The 16,533-nt window shown below is 37.3% G+C and overlaps 1 pseudogene; it reads left to right on the forward strand.

The window, feature by feature from the left end:
* Positions 1–6,661, forward strand: part of LOC104851492 — an 8,709-nt pseudogene extending 2,048 nt beyond the window's left edge.
* Positions 6,662–16,533: the final 9,872 nt, after the last annotated feature.

Genomic DNA, 16,533 nt, shown 5'->3' on the forward strand with positions numbered 1-16,533 from the left:
AAAAAAAAAAAAAAAAAAAAAAAAAAAATGATGAGATAGAATTCTTCTCAGTAGTGATTAGCAACAGGATTATCACTTCTATAGGAGCCTGTCTTAGTTACTTTCTCATTGCTGGGACAGAATACCTGACACAAGTTAAAGGAGGAAAAGTTTATTTTAGCTCACAGTTTGTAGAAATTTCAGTCCATAGTTGGCTGGCTCCAAGGCGAGGCAGCATGGCAAAGGAGCATTGCAGAGAAGAAATACTCCATGGCAGGACAGGCAGTGAAGCTTCTTTTCACTTTTTATTCCATCCATCCTATAAGCCCATTCATTAGTTGGTGCCTCTTATGACAAGGATGAGCCTTCCCATTACCCACACCCAGAACACTGTTAAACCACAGTGGACTAACCCAGCTATCACACCCATAATCCAGTATCACACAACTAAAACCCAGCCACCTCCCAAAAGCCACACCAATGAGCACAATAAGCCACACCAATAAGTACATGAGGCTTTAGATATAAGCCATGACAAAGACACAATTTAGGTATTAAAATTTTGAGAGCAGCTAAAGCAGACGGAGTCCTACATTTTAAATAGATGAAAAAAATTACAGGTAGATGATAATTTTTCAAACATAAACTGTTAAAATTATAACTAAATTATTGAATGGCTTTAAAACCACTGGAATCCATCATTCAAAAATTGTGTTTCATCTCTCTCTTCACAGATGTACTTCCTTTAAAATAGAACCCTAGACTTTAAAGGGACTTTAGCCACTACCAAGAGGGAGAGCAAGACCCTTGAAGTCAGGCTGCATGATTCTAACCTTGCCATAACTATATGACCTTAGTATATCAAACTTGCTATGCCTTAGTTCCCTCATCTGTAAAATGAGGAAATCAGCATCCACCTTAATAGAATGTTACAAAGATTAAATTTGTTCATTATTGTTAAGCACTTAAAACACTATCTGGAATGCAACAAGTGCTTAATGATTGTTAGTTTCCATTATCATAATTGTCATCACAACCACCATCATCATCACCATCATCTTACAGATGTAGACAGCAATGTCCTCATTGTACAACTTGCATTAAACATTCAGAAGAACCCAGCTCTCTCGGCATCTAGCACTAGGTTCTTTCCACCATGCCTTGTTGTTTGTATTATTCTATACTACAGTATTCTATGGTATACTTTCCAATGCTGAAAGTCCTTAGCCATTACATAATTAATTCGAAGAGAAAGCCTAACGATTATTTATAAAGGCAAGGATGCCTAGGCCAAAGTGGCTGCTGAAACTGATCACTTTAGTGTAACTCTCAGTCTCTATACCCAATATCTTTCTCCACCTGTTACTATCATTGAAATTCCTTTAACATGAACAACTTTTTACTGAGCATAAAATATACATAATTATAATTGTTTTAATCATAAGGACGCACATAGCTCCAATAGTCATATTAAAAGCTCACTTTTAAGAAAGGAGAATGTAAAATAAAATCAATTAACACATAATATTTGTATAAAATATGAGAGCATTAGCCACGAAAGTGGAGTATTGAGATGAAGAATGAAATGTACACTTGCTTACTTTCCTCCAATTTGCCAAGTGCCTATAGGAACACTACTTGACACATCAGAGCTAGAAAGAATAGAGTTCTACCATGACCATTTCATCAGCAATGAGACCCAGCACAGGCCAGAACTGCTTTGTTCTTTGAATCCTTGCAGATCCAAGTCAAGTTAAGCAAGTAAGCAGCAAAAAATTTTGATGCTATGTCTCTTCTTAATCCCTGAGGACACACAGTGGGGGGTAGCCCTTGTCCACATATGCTTTATAATCCAAACCTTTACATATTAGTTTGGAAAAGAAATAAAAAAGAAGCCATTTACAAAACCTTTCATCTATTCTTGTATGTTTCAGGCAAAGTACTTTGCTTCCACCTGGAGTGCTTTAAATAATTTCTCTTTATAAGAAATCAAAAGAATAAAAGCTATCTTGACTGTATATCTTCATGAAAATCCATGTATTTATGTTCAGAATGACTTTGCTTTTCATTCTTGTATAGTGCTTGAGATTCAGGTTGATGCATTTTTTAAGGAACCACACTGGTGCAAAATAGAGGGACAAAAACAATTTGAACATAAAAATCTCTTTTTAAAATTTACAGCTTTAAGTATGTATCAGCAGGATGGGAGTTGTTATTTTCTCCACACTGGAGTTGAGTATTGTGCAAAGCATTTCAAGACCACTATTCCTGAAAAGTATATTGGGTTATTGTCATTCCATCTGTCACATCAAAACTTCCTGTCTTTTGCAACAAGCATTTTTTTTCTGCCTAGCACTTTTTTCCCCTCATACTAAGTGGATACTCCAAAGCAGTAATCATTTTCATGCAAAAAGTTGATTTGCCAGGTTGGCAATAGCTCTCTCTTTTCTTGGCCACATTCTCTCCTGGGAATAAGAACGTCAAGTTGTTACTCAGAGTCTATAACTATTTTGTAAGTCCCCTGAGAACTTCAGCCCTAACAAACTGCTTCATGGTAAACTATTCCTTTGTACCTACCCTCAGATATACATGTACAAGAGGATATGTACATTCACATACATGGGATGGCAAGTTTCTTTAAGTTTGCCTCTTCTTTTTCACCTTCTTCACATGCTAAGCTACATGTTTTCTAGATTAAAATGCACTTTTCCAGGTGGATGTGTTACAGAAGGAACTGGCAAGACAGAGAGATGCAAGAATGGGTAAAATGACACAGAGAGATGCAAGAATGGGTAAAACAAAAACCGTTTACTTTGCTAGCAAAGGGTCAGCCTGCGCCAAATGGCCAACTCTGGGCTGGGTTACACTCTGCCTTTTAAAGGAGTTTTACAATCATGAGCTCATTTTAGATAGTTTGATAAGACATTCCAGTTCTCTCAGTTCCCATCACAAATCACGGCCACAAGACAGTTTAGTTTTAACCCAGATGTAGCACCTTCTTTGTAGTTAGGATGTTTATCTTTAGGATTTGCCTAATTAGCTATTCTAGCCCACAAGAGTGGGGATCAGGATTAGGAGAAGGACTGGTGATGTTTGATAAGACATTCCAGTTCTCTCAGTTCCCATCACAAATCACGGCCACAAGACAGTTTAGTTTTAACCCAGATGTAGCACCTTCTTTGTAGTTAGGATGTTTATCTTTAGGATTTGCCTAATTAGCTATTCTAGCCCACAAGAGTGGGGATCAGGATTAGGAGAACAGGACTGGTGACATTCCTTTCATTTTAACTCTTTTATAGTCATATGATTTACAGAAAGTTTAGGGCTCAGGGTCTAAGTGTACTTTGCTTGTAAGGTATGACTACTGTTATCTTAGTTTGAACATCTGGTCTCACCCTGGGGATGCAGCTAATCACCTCTGGCATCTGTTGATCTTATAACATTTTAAATTGGGTCTATGTTCCTTCAAGCTTTGTAATTAATGATGAAACCTCTGGTATTGTTGTCTTAAGAAACAAGCAAAGAAAAGCAAATTACAGAAGTGAAAGACAGCAGTTATTCTGTATTTCATTAACATTTTTGTAGGTTTCAGACTATTTACAGAAGTTCTCTTTATCAGATGAAAAACCCACTGATGAAATGGGCAATATCTCATTTTGCCTTGCTGATTACAGAGTATGCGATTAATATTTGAAGTCTATCAGCTAGCTTAAAGAAATGTGGAATATAGTGAAGCACTGAAAGACTACAGAGAAAACCAGGGGTAGCATTAACCCAAGAGGAAAGCAAAGAACCAGACATATAATAAATGGTTAATGAATGGTTACTGGTGAACTTATTAATACTGCCATTTACCCAGGAAAATGTTGAATTTTCCAGGATTATGTTTATAACAAACCTATTGGTAGAATTTAAACTATTAAGAAAACAAAAAAGGCTTCATTGTTTTTGCGTTTGTACCATTAAATTTCATCTTATAGTTGATCACTTAACATTTCTTAAATGTAAGTTCAATTTTCTGTTTATTTGGTATACTCTAAAATTGGACAACTACTGGAGTTAAAGATATGGATTTTCAGGTGTGGTCTCTGATTTAGTATTGATCTGATAAATGATGTAGTGAAGTATTCTTCAATGGATTTGGAGACTAGAAACTTCAACTTTGTCTTTCTACTAAAATTTGACATGGGCAGAGACAGAAAATAAAAATTTAATCACAAGTTCATCAGGAAGACTAATTCCCAACTACCTCATTGAAGGCAAATAGATTTCTACTGACACCTGTTTCCCTTTCTATTTTTAAGCAGGGAAAACAAATAAATTAGATTAAATATTTGAAGAACAAAGGAAGAACTGATGAATAAATAGGCCAAAAAATAACAGAATCTTTAGGGAAAAGGAGTCTTCCATAAAGATGTTCAAAAGGAGTTAAAATAAATATCTTAGTATTGAGACTTATGTACACACAAACACACACTGCAACTAACATATTTTAGTAAACATCAAGATTATGCCGTTAGAAACTATTTAGCAAGGTGAAAGTTAATACAGCCTGAAGTTCACCACAACAGAATCAATAATTGCTCAATAATTTATCAAGACTCATGGGATTTAATGCATTTGATAGCTATGAATTAAGTAAAACTATTTTACACTTTCTTCCAGGCATACTTGATAAAGCGTATAATACTAGCGCTGACAATGACAGAAACACAACTTGTGCCCCCTGCCCCCACTTTAATGAATGAGACAAATGAAACATCACCTTCCCAGAACAGTAGAATGAATTTGAACAAGGAGAGAAGGCTAACATGAAGGAATCTCATGGAAGACAACAATCATTAAAAAGCTGATTCAATGTCACAGATGAATGTGGGCATCTATTTCTCTGCATTAAATTGCAGCCTTCTTCTGACAAACATAATTTCATCCACTTTGTTAGACCCTAAAATTGCCTAATATTGATTGCATTTTCATCTTACAGTTTCACTTACCTCCAGAGATTAACAAATACAAGTTAGTTAAGTGACTTTGCAATATAAATCTTAATCCAAAGGGGCCCTAGGAACAGACAGAAAAGCAAGCCCTTGCACAGCCTTTATTCTTCTTTAGCATCACCTCAGTATTTGTTTCTACTCAAGGAAAATAGAAGTAAAAAATGGTCAACCTTCAGCAATGCAGACATCATGACTGTCTATATAAGTCAGAAGCCAGGGCAATATAACCAATCATTAAACTTATTCAGGTTAAGCCCAAAATAGAGTAGCTCTGTACACTGGATTTTGAAGATGTGTGATATTAATCATCTGATAAATATGCACAACAATGTTTCTTAGCATTTCTACATGACACTAATAAGTCAAGATCTGGAAGTAAAACAGAGGTCAAGGCAACCAACGGAGTAAGCAAAACATAGGTGCCTTTCAGAACAAATTTCTAGCAGTGAATGTCTCGAGAAAATTACAAAAGTACCTTCATCTAAAATCACAGAAAAAATCAGGGCAGCCCCGCCACTGGGCACCACTATGTTGGGATTTGATGCATTTGATAGCTGTGAATTAAGTAAAACCATTACACTTGTTTCTCCTCAAGGAAGACGGAAGTAGGGCCCAAGCCATGGCTGCAAGCACCGGAACCCGAGTGGGGACCCAGCCAGCTTCCCCAAATAAATACTGGAAGTGCGGCCTGGACTATACCTGGGTGGGGCGGCAGCCAATGCCACCTGAGCTCTGCTGACAGTGGACTGAGAACCTACTTTCAAGGTGGTGGCTGGGTGCAAGGGTCTGCAGAACCTGTTTGTGCAGGTGCTGGACAAACCTGAGACAGACCTGCTCAACCACATGGACCAGAGCGTGGCCTTCATCGGCCAGGCACGCGCCGAGGGTCGTGTAGTGCTGGTTCACCGGTCTCTTTAAGTCACGCACCAATCAGTCAATGTCTTGCTATAGTGACTGCTTTTGTGATAAAAGACTGACCAACTGACTTTTGAAAATGCCCATGAGATCCTCCAGACTCTCAAGCCAGAGGCTAAGATGAACCAGGGGTTTGAGTGGCAACTGAAACTGTATCAGGCAATGGGATATGAAGTTGACACCACTAGTGCAATTTATAAGCAATATCATTTACAAAAGGTTACAGAGAAGTATCTGCAGAAGAACTGCAGAATTTACCTCGAGAACTCTGCTGTTGACCCATCCCCACTTTCACAAGGAATGAAAGATGAAGTTCTCTACAAATGTACAAAGTGAAGACGATCCTCCTTTCGAAGCTCTAGCATACTGGATTAGCATGAAGGAAGTGAGTCTGTAGCCTTTGCTCACAAAAGAACGACACCATCTCTCATGCTTAGCCCGGGAGTCAGGCTCAGTGCACCTCCTGCTTCATTGGGTCTATGCAGTGGATGGAAGCCATATTGCTAGGAGTCATGGATGGACAGCTTCTTTGCCCAAAATGCAGTACCAAGTTGGGTTCCTTCAGTTGGTATGGTGAACAGTGCTCCCATGGTAGATGGATGACACCAGCTTTTCAAATGCATAAGAACAGAGTGGAAGAAATGAAAATGCTACCAGCTTTGCGATCGCAAACAGAAAATGGTGAACTTGTGACATTTGGTAACTTGGAAAGAAACCAGTTGGTAATTCATGTTACCCTTTCTTCTCATTATTCATGGCCAGAGAGCTAGATTTAGGCCAACATTTCATTTGGAATGTGAGAAGATAAAAATCACTTGATGTCATGTACAAATTATTCTTCATGTAATATAAATTACCTGATATAAGTAGAACACATGACAAAGCTTTTTTTTTTTTTTTGGTACTGGGGATTGAACTCGGGTGCTTGCGCTTGCAAGGCAGGCCACCGAACCTCTGAGCTAAATCCCCAGCCCTGACAAAGCTTTTTAATCATGTAAATTTTATTTGACTTAATATGAAAATATTTTATAAACTAAAAATAAATAAAACTACAGAAAAGAGATCTGGTTCCCATTTTGTAAGGTCTACACCAGGAAGCAATACATGAACCAATGCAGGCTCTAGGCAGTGATGGCTGATACACAGCATTCCTCTGAAGAAACCAGAGAGGTGCACTGTTCTTTTGAGGCAATGCCGATAAATGAAGTAGGGCAGAGAAGCTCAAAGTGGGCAATGATTTACAGAAGGAAAGAAAAAGGGAGAAAGAAATGCAGGCACAAGATTAAAGATTACATGCAAAATTGGGGTAAGTATCCTGACTTAGCAATTACTGAAATGGTTTGAAGAGCAAGATTGCCTCAACCACCTGCATTCATGGCAGGGAGCACTGGCGATGGTCAAACTCTCAAACAAACTACCATTTATGTTTTCAGAGAGCTTACCTACAAATTATCAAAATAGATCTCAAAGATTTCTGAGACACTAATTTTGCATATCAACTTACTTGGGCTAAGGGATACCTGGATAGTTGGTAAGATGGTGTGTTTGTGAGAGTGTTTCTAAAAGAGACTAGTATTTGAAAATAGACTGAATAAAACAGCTTGTCCTCACCAATTGGGTGGGTATTGTCCAACCTACTGAGGGCTCAGGGGGACAAGAGAAAACAATAAAAGTGTTCTTTTCAATTAGAAGGATCATAAGTTTATAATATCTAGCACTGCATGTTTTCTAGCCCAAGCTAATCCATATTAGAAGATAAATTAAGTAAAGTTATTCATTGAACCATGAATGTCTTAAATCCTACATTCTCCCTTTGTGTAACTTACAATACCATTTTATATCAGCCATTCTATCTATTAAGAAACTGTGAAACAGGAAGATTATTAATATGTCCAGTAACCAGACTGGTGGAAGTGCCCTTTGATCAACCCAATCCCAATTATTCAGTGATCTAAAGTTGGGTCTACCAGTGTGGTGAACGGCCCATCTTCCCTAGAATCAGCTAGTGGGCTTATTAAAATGCAGACTCATAAGCCCTACCGCAGTGCATTTAATCATAATTTCCAATGGTAAATCTCTGCTCTATTTAAATGTGTTCTAGGCAATACTTATATACAGTATAATATAAAGAGCACAGAACTAGAAGAAGATTAAAAACAGCGACTCAGGCACTAACATATAACACTGGATATGATTACACCCAGGAACAGCTAAGTATAGATCAAGAAAAGAAACAAAGACAAAAATGTCTAGCTTTGACAAAAAATAAAGACAGACATTTAGTCTTACAAATAAATGCTACAGTGCCCAGTAGAAGAGGGTGATAGACATATAAATGTGCATAGAAATTGACTTTGGGAAAGCAGAAATAGATCCACAATGCAGAACGATCACCATGGGCTATCAACAATAAGAGAAAATTGCATCATGTGTGTTGTTCCATCGTGTCAATCAAGAAGCACTCCATTGGCACAGGTACCATTTTCAATTGGTCAGGTGCACTGAATTTGGAGGATTATTTTTCTTTGCACAGCTTTTGTGCTAGACTCTAGAGTTAAGGGAATAAATGTGGGCAGAGAGGGAAGCAATGCTGCCCTAAGAGGTGAAACTCAAAAAGCTTAAGAAATAGGCTTTGTAAAGAAACTGCAGACCTAGTACAATTTTAGTATTATCACGTATGTTTGCCTGATCCCATAGCTTCACATAAACCGTTATAGGAAGATGAAATTTCATTCTGGTTTAAATCCTTCTATGGGAAGTGTTGCAAAGCTTCTTGATAGTTATGGATATGAGTATATATCACTCTAAAAACAAAAAGAAAATGTTTATTTTTAAAATCAAGTTACTAAAGTTGCAATTTGGGGTATCTTACTGTATGAATCAGTTTTTCATCACTGGGACAAAAATACCCTAAAGGAAAAAGGATTTATTTTGGCTTGTGGTTTTGGAGGTTTCAGTCCATGGAAAGCTGTTTCCAAGGCAGAAACATCATGGCAGAGTGAAACGTTCACCTCATGGCAGAAGCAGAGTGAGCAGAATAAGACCTAAAATGAGAGATGCACCCTCCAAAGCCACTCCCACGGTGACCCACTTCCTCCAACCAGGTCCCACGTCCCATAGCCCATTCAGCTATGAACTCATCAATGAATGAGGTTAGTGCCTTCTTGTTCTGACTGCCTTTGAAAACCTCACCTCTGACCACATGAGACTTTGGGAAAACATTTTAGGTCTAAGCCATAATACTTACGTATTAATATAATGTCCATATCCCTTTATTACTTGGGATACATTTACAAAATAGTGAACACAATTGTACACTTTAAATATTATTTCATCTACAAAACTTGATTTTACACAAAGCTGTCTGTGAGCATGTCTACTGAAAAAAGACAAGTGAGCAGTTATTTCCCAAAGGACTCTTCATCTTGTAGTTTTCAAAACATACCAAGCACAGTGAAGTTATGTATGTGTGTGTATGTTTATGTATTTGCTTAATAAATGAGCTAATTGTCTTTGTGTTTAGGTGACTCTAATATAAAGCAATGATCCAGAATGGAAGAAATGGGCTTGATTTATGGTCCTTCCACTTACTAGTTTATAAGTCCAACAACACATGACTCAATAACCCTGAACCCTGCTTGTCCTTCTGCAGCAAGGGTTCCTAATACTCTCCTTACAGCATCTTTTCTGCATGCGTAGCAGGGTTTCTGACTTAATGCAACAAAACTGGAGCTGCAGCACAGCATTTCCCCACTCTGTTACCTAAGCAAATAAGGAAAAAAGAACTGCAGCAACAACCAAAACAGGAAACAATTAACTTGGGATGTGTATGTCTTAAAGTAACAGAAGAAATGTTACAGGGGATAGAGCATATGGAAGGAAGTGAAGGTCATGGGTAGCTTCATTCCTAGCCATGCCCTCCCACTGGACACACCCTTCCCCAGAAGGAATGTCCTTAAGTTCACAGCATACTGAAATTGCTCATTAACAGCCTCAAACCTGAACTGGAGTAAACTGAACGCATATTTGTCTCTTTTAACAGCAGAGCAATGGAATGGTTCCATTTGTGAAGCAAGTTAAACAGAGAAAGTAGACTACATGAGTTAACTACTTCTGATGAAAATGCAAGCTCTAGAAATAAATTCTATACTGAAGAACAAGCTGAAGGTTGAGGCACCTCATGGCCTCCCTGTGGAAATATGACAGTTCTTAGTTAAGCACTGAACATGCATGTTAAGTGAAATCTTGAAGCAAGAAAACATGCTAATTATCCAAAAAGAAAGGTTCTCAGGTGACTCATCTTTTCTGGTTTCTCCTTAGGCCCACCTAAAATGGGGAGAAAGCCAAAAAAAAATGACTTTCAATCTATAGCTTGTAGAGGAAACAAACTATTCTCACATATGATGGAAAGGGGGTAGGAAGTCACAGGCTCTATGTCAGACCAAGGGGGTTATCAGCACAGAGCTGTCAAATCATAAGGAGATAAAAAGAGACAGCATGGCAAATGGACAATTTGGACAGTAAATGTGGCAGGAGTAGTCAAAGAAGCAGAGTATTGAAAAGACAAGCAAAGAAACTCCAAAGAAAAAATTATTCAGTGAACAGATTCTACAACTGTACTATTCTCTAAAGCAATTCACTAATTGGGTAGACTATGGAAAAAGGAGATAAAATTGGAGATTGTAGAGTTAAGGCAATAAAGTGCTGCTTCCATCAACATCATTTCTGAATTAAAAACTTAAAAATTAATGATGTATAGAAACTTGAAAATAATGACAGTGCATGCAGATTTTTAAAAGACGTTCAAACAATTAGAGAGAAAATAAAGTTTTTAATTAATTTTATTGGTACATTTAATGTACACAATATAATGACATTCATTGTTGGAAATGTGTACCTTCACATAATCAATCTGAGTTCTTATTTTTTTTCCCCATTCCCTTACCCTTTCTCCCTCCCTATCTACAAAGACTTTGTTTCCATTATTTTTTATTTTCTCATATTAATTCCATTTCCTTCTTTCCTTTCTCCTACCCCTCCTGTTTCCTCTCCTTTGTCCCATTTCTTCCTATTTCACATTATCTATTATACCTTTTAGTCCTTATTTAGACTTTCAGTTTCTCACACTAGAGAAACCACTCGGTACTTACATGTTTGTCCTATATATTTCACTTGAGTATCACCTCAATGTGCATCAATTTAGCTATAAATGTCTAATTTCTCATTTTTATGGCTGAGTAGTGTTCCATTTTATTTTTTTAAAAAACACATTTTCTTTATCCAGTCTCCCACTGATGGGCATTTGGGCTGCTTCCAAGTTTTAGCTATCACAAATTGTGCTGCTATGAACATGGGTGCACATACATCACTATGGTATGATTCTTTTAATTCCCCGGCAGGGGGATAGCTGGGTCAAATGGGACTTCCAATCCTAGTTCTTTGAGATATTTCCATTCTGCTTTCCACAGTGGTTGCCCCAATCTGCACTCCCACCAGCAGTGGAACAATGTTCCTCTTTCCCCATAGCCCTGCCAGCATTTGTTATTGGTTGATTTCATGATAGCAGCTATTCTTCCTGGTGTGAGGTGGAATCTCAGTGTTGTTTTCATTTGCATTTCTCGAATGACCAGTGATGTTGAACATGTTTGTCATATGTTTATTTCTATTTTGGCTTCTTTGAGAAACATCTGTTCATTTCAGATGCCCATTTTTGGGTTGGGTCTTTAAATTTGGGAGGTTTGTTTTTAAATTCTTTATATATTCTGGATAGTAGAACTTTGAGGAACAGATGGTGAAATATTTTTCCTACATGGTGGGTTGTCTTTTCACACTGTTGGTCATTTCTCTTGCTGTGCAGAAGCTTTTTAATAAGAAGACATCCCACTTGTTGATTGTTTGTGCTAGCTTATGGGCAACTGAAGTTTTGTTCATAAAATCTTTTCCTAAACCAATGTCTTCAAGAGTTCTACCTAATCTCACTTCCAGCTGGTCTAATGTTTCTGTTTTAATATTTAGATCTTTAATCCATTTTTATTTTAGTTTCATGCATGGTGAAAAATATAGGTCTAGTTTTAAGCTTTGGTAAGTTGAAACCCAGCTTTTCCAGCACCATTTATTAAAGAGGCTATGTTTCCTCCAGTGAGGGTGTTTGGCTCCTTTGTCAAAGATGAGGTGGCTGTGTCTGGATTTATTTCTGCATCTTCTAATCTGTTCCACTGGTCCGCAGGTCTGTTTCTTTTTTGTGTGTATGTGTGAGAATTAAAGTTTATTTCAATAGGTGTTACTATTACAGACAGCTAAGTTAGATAGAAATATTACATGCAGACAGATAGGGCTAGGCCCTTGAGAGAGTAGGACAAAGGTGAAACATATCCCAACTATGGCCAGGGACGCATCTGTTTGAGATGAGGCCTCAAGATAAAGACAAATGACCATGCCTACATACTTCCTCAAAAGATGAATTCCAGGCTAATGAATTCTGGATAGACATCAGTCACCTCATGGGTTCAGGTCTATTTCTTTGCTAGTATCATGTTGTTTTTATCACAGTAGCTTTGTAGTATAGTTTCAAATTGTGGGTTGTGATACCTCCTAACTTCTCTTTATTGCCTAAAATTGCTTTTGTTATTCTAGGTCTCTTCTTGTTCCAAATGAATTTTTGGATTGTTTTCTCAAGGTCTGAGAAGTATGCTGCTGGGATTTCAATTGGGATTGCACTGAATCTATATAAAAGTTTTAGGGCTGGGGTTTTAGCTCAGTGATTCCACCGCCTGTCTTACAAGCACAAGGACCTGAGTTTAATCCCCAGTACCAAAAAAAAAAAAAAAAAAAAAAAAAAAAAAAAAAAAAAAATAAAAAACTTCTACATATAGAAGTTTTTGAAGTAGGCCCATTTTCACTATGTTGATTCTTCCTACCTAGGAGCAAGGGATGTCTTTCCATTTTCTGATATCCTCATCAATCTCTTTTTTCAGAGTGCTGTAGTTTTCAGAGTATAGGTCTTCAATTTATTTTGTTAGGTTGATTCCTAGGTACTTCAATTTTTCAGATGCTATTGTGAAAGGAAATGATTACCCCATTTCTCTCTCAGTGAGTCTGTTTCCTGTGTACAAAAAGCTATTGATTTTTGTGTATTAACTTTATAACCAGCTACTTTACTGGTTTTGTTTATTAAGTCTGGATGAGTTTTGGTAGTTTTCTTGGGGTCTTCTATATAGAGTATCATGTCATCTGCAAATAATGACAATTTGACTTCATCCTCTCCTATCTTTATTCCTTTATTTCTTTCTCTTGTTTATTACTGTGGCTAATGTTTCCAAAACTATATTGAACAGAAGTGGTAATAGTGGACATAGTTGTCTTGTTCCTGACTTCAGCATGAAGGATTTCAGCTTTTGACCATTTAGTATGATATTAACTGTGGGTTTTTCATAGATGGCTTTTATCAGTTATTCCAATTTTCTGTAGGGTTTTTATCATGAATACATGTTGGATTTTGTCTAACACATTTTCTGCATCAATTGAGATGATCACATGGTTTTTATCATTGGCTCTATTAGGATGAATCCCACTTGGTCAGCATGTATAATCTTCTTGATGATGTTCTGCATTCTATTTGCCAGTATCTTATTAAGGACTTGTGCATCTATGTTCATTAGTGAGATTGGCCTACAGTTAGTTCTCTTTTTCAGATGGGTCTTTCTCTGCTTTAGGAATCAAGGTGATGCTTGCTTCCAGGAATGTATTTGGGAATATTGCTTCCCTTTCAAATTTACCAAAGAGTTTAAACAGGAGTGGCAGTAGTTTCCCCTAAGGATCTTGTAGAATTCATCAGTGAAGCCATCAGGGCCTGGGCTTTTCTTAGTTGGTAAATTTTTAATTAGATTTTCAATTTAATTGATTAATATTGGATCATTTAGAATTTTGGGGTCATCTTCATTCAACTTTGGTAATTCATAAAAATTTACGAATCTGACCATTTCTTCTGCATTTATCATTATTGATATATAGGTTCTTGAAGTATGATGATCCCCTGGATTTTTTCTGGGTCCATTGTAATTTCACCCTTTTCATTCCTAATGGCACGGATTTGGGCCTTTTTTTCCCCTTTTTTGGATAAGGTTGGCTAAGGGTTTGTCAATTTTTTATTCTTTCGAAGAACCAACTCTTTTTGTGTCATACTTTTAGTCTCCATTGCATTGATTTCTCCTCTGATCTTTATAATTTCCTCCCTTGTATGAGCTTTGAGTTTGTCCTGCCCTTCTTTTTCTAGAAGTTTGAGGTTTGGCATCAGGTTATTTAATTGCACTCACTCTGTTTTCCTAATAGGAGTATTCACAGCTATGAATTTCCTTCATGAGACTGCTTTCATCATGTACCATAGATTCCGGTATGTTGTACTGTCATTGTAATTTAATTGTAGAAACTGATTTCTTCTTTAATATCCTCTGTGAGCCATTGGTTATTCAGGAATGTGCTGTTCAAGTTCCATGTGTTTGTGACATTCTTGCAGTTTCTTTATTACTGATTTCCAATTTCATCACACTATGGTCTAATAATATACAGGGGATCACTTCAATTCCTTTGCACTTACTTAGATGTGTTCTATGAGCTAGTTAGTATGTGGCCTACTTCGGAGAATGACCCATGTGCAGCTGCAAAGATTATGTATTTTGACTTTGTGGTACACTCTGTAAACATTTAAGTTCATTTGTTCAAGAGTTTGAGTTTTAGTATTTCAATTATTTTCTGTCTGGTTGATCTATTTGTGATAGTGGGGTATTAAGGTCCCCCATTACTATTGTGTTAATGCTTATTTGATTTTTCATGTCTGTTAGTATTTGTTTTATGTATCTGGGCAAATTGTGTTTGGTGCATACATATTTATGGTCATCTCTTCATCTTGGATTGTTCCCTTTACAAGGATGTAGTGTCCTTCTTTGTCTCTCTTAATTAGTATGGGTTTGAAGTCCACATGATCTGCAAAGAGGATAGCTACTCCTGCTTTTCATCAGGTTCCTGTCCCATGGAGCATTGTTTTCAACTCTTTAACTTTCAGTCTATGAGTTTCTTTTTGAATTAAATATTTATTGTATGCAGCATATTTTTGGATCTTGCTTCTTGACCCATTCTGACAATCTATTTCTTTTGATTGGTGAATTGAGACCATTAACATTCATGGTTATAACATAGGTGTTGACATCTTTTTCATGACATTTTCTTTTTGTTGGATTCTCCCCCTTTGCATTTAATTTCTTGTCATGCCTAATGGATTCATTCTTCTGGGCTTCTGGGAGTTGTTATCCTCATTGTTGTTTCCTAGGATATTGTTTAAAATTTTTTGGATTGCTGGTTTGGTATTCATGAAGTTCCTCAGGTGCTCTTTGTCATGAAAGTATCTTATTTCTCCATCAATTTTGAAAGAGAGTTTTGCAGGGTGCATCAATCTGGGTTGAAGGCTGTTTGCCTTTAGGGCTTGAAATACATCACTCCAATCTCCCCTTGCCTTAAGGGTTTGTGTTGAGAAGTCTGCTGTGATTCAGATAGGCTTTCCTTTGTATGCGATTTGTTTTTTTCTGACTGCTTGTAGAATTTAGTTCTTCTATAGGGTTTCTGGAATCTTAACTATTATATGTCTATGTGTAGATTTTTTTTATCATGGCTAGTTGGAGTCCTATATCTCTCACTTATCTGTATGTCAAATTGTTTTCCCCTACTTGGGAAGTTTTCTGCCATTACTTGTTTGAATATTTTTTTAATGTCATCTGCACTCTTCCTGTTTCTTCATTGACACTGATCAGTCTTATATTATTCTTCTTTGCATCATTTAGCAGCTGTTGGATTGATTTCTCATGGTTCCTTACTATTTTTAAGAAATTTTTCTTTTCCTGTTCACTAATTGCAATCCTATCTTCTATATCTGAAATTCTATCTTTGCATTGGCTCATTTCTGCTGTGTAAACTTTCAATGGAGTTTTTAATCTCCTGGAAATCTGTCTGCATCTGTTTTATGGATTCCATCTGTTTCCTATGTTGGGATTCCATCATATTCCTCAGCTCCTCTATTTTTTTATTTGTGTCTGCTCTAGATTTATTAATCATATCTTGCACTATGGGCACAATCTCTGCTATTATCTGAGAAATTATTTCTGACTTCATTTTTTTCCAAATCTTCTTTTGTTGCCAATTCAAGGTGTCCAGGTGGTTAAGTATCAGATTGTTCCATCTCATTTCTCTTTGGGGTTGCCTTAGGTGATTTGGAAGTCTGGTTTTGGAACTTGTTTCTGTGTCTTTTCATTTCAATAGATGCAGCCTGCTGTGCCTTTATTGAGAAAATTTTTTGCTCACCTTGTGGTCTTCAATTCTCAGCAAGCCAAGAGGCCTTTTCTCTGCTGCACACCAGTACACCAATTCCTGGGTTCAAACCACTGATGCTAAGGGGCAGGCCTCTGACTGAAGCTTGTGCACCTGTGAAGCTCTTTCCTGGGCAGGTCTTCACTGGGTGGGTTTGCCCCAGCCTCTGGGGTCAGGGCAGATCCCCGGTTGGGATCTGCCTGCAGCAGTGCTGGTCTGGACCACACCACCAGGATCCCACCCAGGGATCTTGAGATAAAGTAAATTATAAGGTGTAAAAAAGCAGTCC

This window comes from Fukomys damarensis, unplaced genomic scaffold, assembly GCF_012274545.1.
Source record: "Fukomys damarensis isolate Sample0158 unplaced genomic scaffold, DMR_v1.0_HiC HiC_scaffold_24, whole genome shotgun sequence".
NCBI classification, from domain to species: domain Eukaryota; kingdom Metazoa; phylum Chordata; class Mammalia; order Rodentia; family Bathyergidae; genus Fukomys; species Fukomys damarensis.